Consider the following 8,732-nt stretch of genomic DNA (forward strand, 5'->3'; position numbering starts at 1 on the left):
TGAGACACTCCATTTCAGGCTGTAATTTCTGTGCCAAACTGACTTGGAACAGAACCAAACCAGTATCTCATTCTGCCCCTCCCTGCTTTATTCCGTTCTCATCTGCTTTATACCAAAACTAAAAAGTAAGTGTAATTCCAAATTGTAGAGATATGTTTCCATCCACAGTGAAAGCAGAACTAATCAGAGATGCAATAAAAAATGCATTTTCACTACACCTTCCATCAATCTTTGTCGGTATCACCTGACTGAAAAGATTTTCAGATTTCTTTTACTGATTTGTATTCTCGATTCCCATTTATTAATCACCTTATCAGGCTTTCTGACAGCCCTTCAAAATCAAGACAGAAGCTGTGAAATCATTTCCTCAGTTTAGTCCTCTCAACAAACTACTACAGTGTTATAAAAATATGAAGGTGTCATGGTGTTTAAGTTTATGGTCACGTTCCATGCCCAAGCTTATATCCAACCACCCATTCTCTCCAAGCTCCATATTTTGTTCTGGAAAGCCCATGAACACACAGAGTGACTCATGCTATGTAATGAAGATAAAGAAAAGTGGGGAAAGGATCATGGCTCTGTTAACTCACTACGCATGCTGGATACGGTGGACTTCCCATCTCAACCACCTTGCACACTTCTTCTAAACCAAAGAGTGCAAGAGCTGAAAGATACACTTCCCAGATGGCTTTGCAACTGAAAGTCTGGATGCAAATTTTTTTGCTCTGTTTAAAAGCATGCACACGAGATTGAGACACAGAAATGCAATGGATAAGGAAAAATATTTTGTCCATCCTGAAGGTAAGAAAGAATAGAAAAAGAGTAGGACAAATAGAAAATAGCTAGTAAGATGGTGGTTTGAAACCTAAATAAATCAGCAATGTTGTTAAATGCAAACAAGCATGCAAATGAAAAGATAGTGTTAGATTTTTTTTTTTTAAACAAAATCGCTTACAAGAGACATATCTTAAATAGAAAGCTCAGAAAGGTTACAAGTCAAAGAATAGTGCCATGGACTGAATGGTGGCCCCGAAGAGAACAGCTCCTAATCTCTGGAATCTGTAAATGTCACCTTATTTGGGAAAAAAGAGTCTTTGCAGATATGAGTAAATTAAGGATTTTGAGATAGATTATCCCATATTATCTGGGTGGGCACGAAGTGCCCTAACATGCCTCCTTATAAAAGGAAGCCTAAGGGAAGGGGGACCTGGATGGTTCAATGGCTCAGTCGGTTAAGCACTTTTTTTTTTTTTTTTTTTTTTAGATTTCATTTATTTATTTGACAGAGAGAGATCTCAAGTAGGCAGAGAGGCAGGAAGAGAGAGAGGAGGAAGCAGGCTCCCTCCCGAGCAGAGAGCCTGATGCAGGGCTCCATCCCAGGACCCTGGGATCATGACCCGAGCCGAAGGCAGAGGCTTTAACCCACTGAGCCACCCAGGCGCCCCAGGCACGGACTCTTAATCTCAGCTCTGGTCATGAGCTCAGCGTCGTGAGATCAAGCCCTGCACTGGGCTCCATGCCTCATGGTGGGCTCCATACTCAGCGTGGAGACTGCTTGAGATTCTCCCTCTCCCTCCCCCTGCTTGTGCTCACTTGCTCTCACTCTCTCAAAACAAACAAACAAACAAAATCTTAAAGGGAAGGCTGAGGGACATTTGATACACAGAGAAGGAGAAATGCATATGATCAGGGAGACAAGGGGGGTGATGCAGCCAGGAGCCAAGAACGCTGGTGACCAGCTGCAGTTAGAACAAGCAAGGAAGGAATTCTCCCCTAGAGTCTCTGAAAGGGATGCAGCCCTACAGACACCTTGATTTCAGCCCAGTGATTCCAGACTGCTGGACTCAAGAACTGTGAGACAAGAAGCTTTGTTGTTTTAAGCCACCCAGTTTGTGGTAATTTGTTACAATTGCAGGAGAAAATGGCTATACATGATATGCCTTACAAAACTAACCCAAAGAAAACTGGGGTACCTATACAAATGTCTTGCCTTCAAAGGGGACATTTCATAAAGGTAAAAGGAAAAGAAAGCAAAACTATCTTTCTACTCCATTTGCCTTTTCTCTTGGGAAGTAAGGTTATGGAATCACCACGTTTTCTATAAACGGCTTTTCAGTGGTTGCTCCTTTTCCCGGATGCCAAGAGCCAGTTTCAGAGTCGAGGACATGTCACAGTTCTGGCTGCTTCAGTCCTGCTTCGTGGTCTTTGTGACTGTGGAGGAAAGATCTTAAGTTCCTAACTCCAGTAGCAGCTCCAGAGGTAGGAGCAAGATTATTGGTCCTTATTGCCCTGGAACAGGGACCAATCCATGCTTTGCTGGGCTGATGCTGACTTTTATTATGAAGAGGGACCTTTATAAAACGAATACACATTTCAATGTAAAATTGCTAGGGTGCCTCCCAGAGCCTAGGAAGAAGCCATGGAAGTGAAAGGCCCCGCACCTACAGTTCATTAACTCATGGTGAGGGAGTGATTCCTGGGGCTCAGTCTGGAACCACAACTTCAGCCCTGGCCAATGAGGTTGTGTGCACCTATGCCCCCAGAGTAAGTCTTTTTCTACCAAAATACAGGGATTTCAGTACCAAAGCCTAAATGAGACATCTTTAAAATCCTTTCCCTTTCCTCAGGTCTCAGCCTCTCTTTCCACCCAAGAACACGGCCATTTTTTTTTTATTAACATATAATATATTATTGTTTCAGGAGTACAAGTCTGTGATTCATCAGTCTAACACAATTCACAGCACTCACCATTGCACATACGCTCTCCAGTGTCCCACACCCAGCCTCCCCAACCCTCCCACCACCCTCCCCTCCGGCAACCCTCAAGTTTGTTTCCTGAGATTAGGAGTCTCCTATGGTTTATCTCCCTCTCTGGTTTCATCTTGTTTAGAACACTGCCATTTTAAACATTCTAGGAACCCAAGATGAGCTGCCTGGAGGTGTTTTGCTTACCTAAGACAAAGGGGTACCTTCCATTTCTGTTTGTCTTTTTACCTCACCACACATTTAATCCAAAGTCCTTCAAACACCTGCCACTGGGAATTGCATTATGAAGAGGCTGCCTACGCCATGCTTCTACAGGAAGTGATGGGGTTTCTCCTCAAGGAACCTAGTATTTTCTACTCTATTAATATGTTCACAATTCCTGCACCAGGGGACACTCAGAGATGATACCATCAAGTGTATCAGGCTGCAAGCTTAGTGAATGTAACTATTACTTATAATTATGTAACTTCAATGCAGACCACTAAATAGCCATAGATCCGAGAATAAGCAGGACATCAGACACTGAGAAGCATTAGACATTGTGGTCTTAATCCCATGTTCCAATAGGGAAGAAGAGGGGAGTCTGGACACAACATCCTTAACAAACATCTGAAGCCATGTAAGCCTGGATCCTTCCATGAAGTTGAGGTACCTACTACGTTTCTTTCCCTCCAAATATCTACCACAGCTCTTTCAGAAAGACACACATGCACACCTCCTTAGCAATACAGTGTCTTAGTCTGTTTAGGATACTGTAACAGAAATACTACTGACTGCATAGTGTATTAACAACAGAAATTTATTTCTCACTGTTCTGAAGGTTGGGAAGTCCAAGATCATGGCACTGGAAGGTTGGGGTGCCAGGCGAGGACCCACCTGCTGGCTGATAGACAGCTGTCTTTCTGCTGTGCTTGCAAAAAGAGGGGAAAAGGGAGATCCCTGTGGTCTCTTTTATAAGAGCACTGATGCCATTCATGAAGGTCCTACCATCACTATCTAATCACTTCCCAAAGGCTCCCCCTCCAAACACCATCACATTCAGGGTTCGGATTTAACATACAATTGGGGGAAACACACACACTCAGTCTACAGCAGCAACACTCTTATTTCCATGACAGTGTCTTTGGATTTCATTCCATATTGCATTCTAGCCCTGTTAAAGGCTGTGGGAAGCCCCAACACATCCTTATTAAAGGAATAATTAAAATTAACATAAGAGTGACTCCTGTCATGTGGTTTTAGGATCCATGCCAAACAATTATTGGCCATTCCCAAAATAGTGCTAATGAGAGAAGGATAGTCTATCAGAACTGTCATCTGAGGGAACACCTAGGTCCCACCTTACAGTGGAAGCTTGGAGCACAACTACCTGATTCCAGGTGGGCACTCAGAGAGGTTACCAGCCTTACCACCTGGCAGAAGGGAGGTAGTATTTCCTGAGTATCCCACTTCATTCTCACAGGGATTCGACTTGCAAAGAGAGTGGGCTAAGACGATAGATTAGCTAAACAGCTAGCACCGGAGGTTCTGATAGGTAGAGAACAGTGTTCAGACAAAACTCCAGGCTATAGATGGAATATTTGTATGCCCTCAAAATTCACATGTTGAAACCTAATTGCTAATGTGATAGTATTAGGAGGAGGGAACTTTGGGATGGGGTTAGAACATGAAGATGGATCCTTTATGAATGAGATTACTATTCTGTATAAAAGAGACTCCAGAGAGTTCCCTCTCTCCTTCAATGTGTGGAACACAAGAAAATGACTGTCTCTGAACCAGAAAGTGGGACCTCACCAGACACTGAATCAGCCAGTCTTGAACTGTGAGAAATTTTTTATCATTTGTAGGCTCCCCAATCTATGTTATCCTTGTTACAGCAACCCAAATGGACTAAGACACTTAATAAGTCCCTTACCTAAGAAAGACATGACCCTGTGGGCAGGAGCTAGTAGGAGCCAAGAGAAGAAAAAACACAGCTAGATAACTTCATATGAGAAGAGAAAGAGGTTAAAACAAAAACAAAAACAAAACAAACAAACAAACAAACAAACAAACAAACAAAACTAGCCTAGGAAAGAAAAGAATGTTAAGCAACTGGGTGGAGAACTGGATTCTGAGTTGTGGAAGTGACTTAGGAACAATTAAAAATAGGAATATCTAACACTGACCTTTAAATATTTTTAAAATGCTGTGATTTAAATCTCTTCATCTTTCCCTTCAGTCAAGTCTTATGAACACAAAAGCCTTGTAAGTGAACTGTCTGGGACCTTACAAATTTGGGGAGAACATTATGTTTTCACAGGCAGAGGAAGAGGCTTCTAATGACATGAATTGGCAGGAAAATCTTAGTTAATATATGGGTCATATTTAAATGGTGTCATCTAAACTAAAATCTGCCTTATTATATCATATTATTATATCATATACTATTGGTAGATTGGTTCTTCCCTCTGGACCCACACAAAGCCAAAAACTGTGCTCTCTGACCTGTGGCCACCCAGCAGACAGTCTTCTTTTCTCCAGGCCAACCTGCCCTCTTTCAGAAGACATGATGTTGTTTCTGCCACTCACTCAGCATGCTCCCAGTAAAGAAGCTCCAGCTTTTTCAATTTTTTTCTCATAAGGCATAACAAACATAACTGAAAAAAATACTCCAGAAATCACTTACCAGTTCTGTGAACACCAAGGACGTCTCAGGTAATATTTACATTTCTACTGCCATCACACTGATGAATCAACACTGGTGGACCAGGAGCAAACTGAAACCTTCTGTCATTGTCCCTCAGGCTGCCTCTCCGTGATTCACTTCTCCCCTATTCTGGACCTGGAGTTAGAGTCTTTTTGGGACCTATACTCATGAAATTACACTCATCCTTCTTAAACTGAATCTTATCCCAGCTAGCTGAAATTATTGAGAACCTAATTCTAGTATCTAATATTTTTATAATTCCTTCAAAATGTATGATATTCATAATGTATGATTCACGAAGTCAAGACCCTGTGACCCAAGCCTAAAGCAGGCCCCCTGTGGGCTCACTGTGGCACAGCTGACCTCAATATATGCTTCCTGTCTCATTTTGCTCTGAGCTAGCTCTGAGCCCTGGCACACCCAGGAGGCTCTGGAAACCCCCTGTGCATTCAAGCCTTGGACATGACAGTTGTTATGCCAGTGTATCAAGTATCTAAACTTCCCCAGTGATTAGCACCATGCTTTGCATAGAGAAAATACTCAAACAGCCACCAGATTCATAATCCACAGATGTCTCTATTTTCAGCCTCCTGGAAAATTAGCAGGACTGATACATGAATCAAGCTTAACATTATCTCCACCCCAAAATAATTCACCATCGTATGTGAGGAGACAAAATAAGTCTAACCAATCCTGACGTGTTCTTTGCTAACCAAAAAGCTTTTGAACTTGGCCCAATTTGTTTCTTCTAATCCACAACTCTTACTCATCATCCTGTCATTGTCAGAATGAACCTTTGCTAGTTTGTGATGCAGAATCTGAAGAATCAAAAGCAAGGAGCAAACCTGGAAAGTCTGGGAGGAGAGGAGTGGAGGCATTAGGCCAACCCCTGGAGAGAAGGAAATTATGGAATTTAGAAGAGAAGGAGCGCAGCAGCTTGGGTCTAAGGAAACAAATGGAAAATGAAAGAAAATTCTAAGAATTAATGAAATGGACAATTTCCCTTCATCATGGTAATTTAGAAACCACTCAGGTGAAAAACTGCTAACTTTATGGGCATCATTTTTTGATTATTGGACCATGTTTCTTTTACAGTGGCAGTACTCTTAACCTAGATCATAGGAATCCCTAGTTTTTACAAATCTTCCCCTTCTGGAATGGTTATGTAAACATTTCATCATGTGGTAGAAGAAACATGTTCCCATCCTCACTGGAAAATTTTTTAATTTTAATCTTTTTAATTTTTTAATCTTTAATTTTTTAATCTTTAATTTTTTAATTTTAATCTTTTTAATTTTGCCAAGAAAATTACTAAAGAAGACAAGAGAAATGGGCTTGCAGTTCAAATCTTATAGTGCCTTACATTAATTAAACTGAAGAGAAAACCAAACAAGCAATGGATTTCCTGGTGTCATAACATTTTAAAAGGATCCAAAAAGCTCTGTGCCCAAAAATGGTTTCCACAATGGTCAGCCACCTTGTTTCTCATCCACATCTTTTTAATATATGTTTTGGATTAATGAATATATATAATATAATATAATATAATATAATATAATATAATATAATGAATATATATAATATAATATAATAAATATATGTTTGGATTAATTATGTTTAATATATGTTTTGGATTAATGAATTATCTCCTAAAATCATCTTCTTGGAAAAATGAGCAATTCCTGGGATCTACTACCTGCCAGATAGGAGACATTTATTACTTCATTTTTTTTTCTCATGATGACCCCGCAGGCATACAGTTACACTGTAACTATTACAGGTTGAATTGTATTTCCCAAAAATGGGTGAAGTCCTCAAGTCCTAACCTTCAGTACCCTTGAATGAGACCTGATTTGGAAAAAAGGTCATTGCAAATGTAATTAGTTCATATGAAGTCACACTGGAGTGCAGTGGACCCTTAATCCGATAGGCCTCGTGACCTTATAAGAAAAGGGCACTTTGGAAATAGATGCAGAAAGAGCAGACAGACTGTGACAAAGGACATCAGAAGATACACAGATGGAATGATACATCTGTAATGCAAGGAACACCAAGGATTGCCAGCATACAGGAGAGTTTGGAAAAGGCAAGGCAGGATTATCCCTACAGAATTCAGAAGGAGCATGGCCCTGTCGACATCTCAGTTTTGGACTTCTAGCCCCCAAGACAGAGAAAGGATAAATTTGTTGTTTTAAGCCACCCAGTTTGTGGCGTTTTGTTACAGGAACCATTGGAAATTAATACAATAACCAAGAGTTCAGGTTGTACCTAAATTTGCCATCACGTATATGACCTCGTATAAATTATCTCGAGCTTAGTAAACCTCACATTTCCTTACTTGTGAGATACAGATAATCATGTTTACTACCAGAGAGATTTTCTTTTTTTTTTTTAATCTTTTTTAAAAAAGATTTTATTTATGTATTTGTCAGAGAGAGACGGAGAGAGTGAAGGGACAAGCAGGGGGAACAGCAGGCAGAGGGAGAAGCAGGTTCCCTGCTCAGCAAGGAGCCCGATGTGGGACTCGATCCCAGCGTCCTGGGATCATGACCTGAGCTAAAGGCAGACACTTAACTGACTGGGCCACCCGGGTGTCCCCACATAGATTTTCTAAGACATAAATTAAATGGAAATCTCTGTGCTTTGTTTGCCCTAAATCCCTGCATCAGGTAAGTATTTAAAAAGTAGCATCTTCTATTAGGATCATCCTAATGATCAGCCTTTCCTCCTCCTTGTGAATGAAGAAAACCAGAAATAGGATAAAAACATGCCCAGTGACAGAGCTGCAGTTCAAAATGAGGTCTGCCTGCCTGCAAAGAGCATGTAAGATTCCAAGAAAGTCCTGAGGGGATGTTTGCTCAAGAGTGTGTTGTATGTGCTGAGGAGCTGGACAGTGAGAGGTAACTCCTTGAACATGAGGGAAGAGAAGAGACGGAATACAGCACACAGGGACGTCTGGGTGGGAGCCTCTCTAAGGCAGCTGCGGGAATCAGGAATGCCTGCTTCACTATGCCACTATGCTCCCAACTCCAGCCAGCACTATCTCTTACACTGTCCCCCACTGCCCAAGTTCATATTAACACTGCCACTTCTTTCATGAAACCATGTTTCATCCTTTCTGCATAATCCAGTTCCTTAAAGGTATCCAACTTCACAAGACTGCCCTTGCCCCTTGACAAGTCCAGAAAACTGGCTTCTTGGCGTTAATGTGTTTGCAATCCCTGTCTATGGCAGTGCCCGAGACTGTATGAAAGAAGACTCTTGGGCTCAACTACAG

The sequence above is a fragment of the Enhydra lutris genome, unplaced genomic scaffold, assembly GCF_002288905.1.
Source record: "Enhydra lutris kenyoni isolate GAN:26980312 unplaced genomic scaffold, ASM228890v2 scaffoldscaffold10, whole genome shotgun sequence".
NCBI lineage: Eukaryota > Metazoa > Chordata > Mammalia > Carnivora > Mustelidae > Enhydra > Enhydra lutris.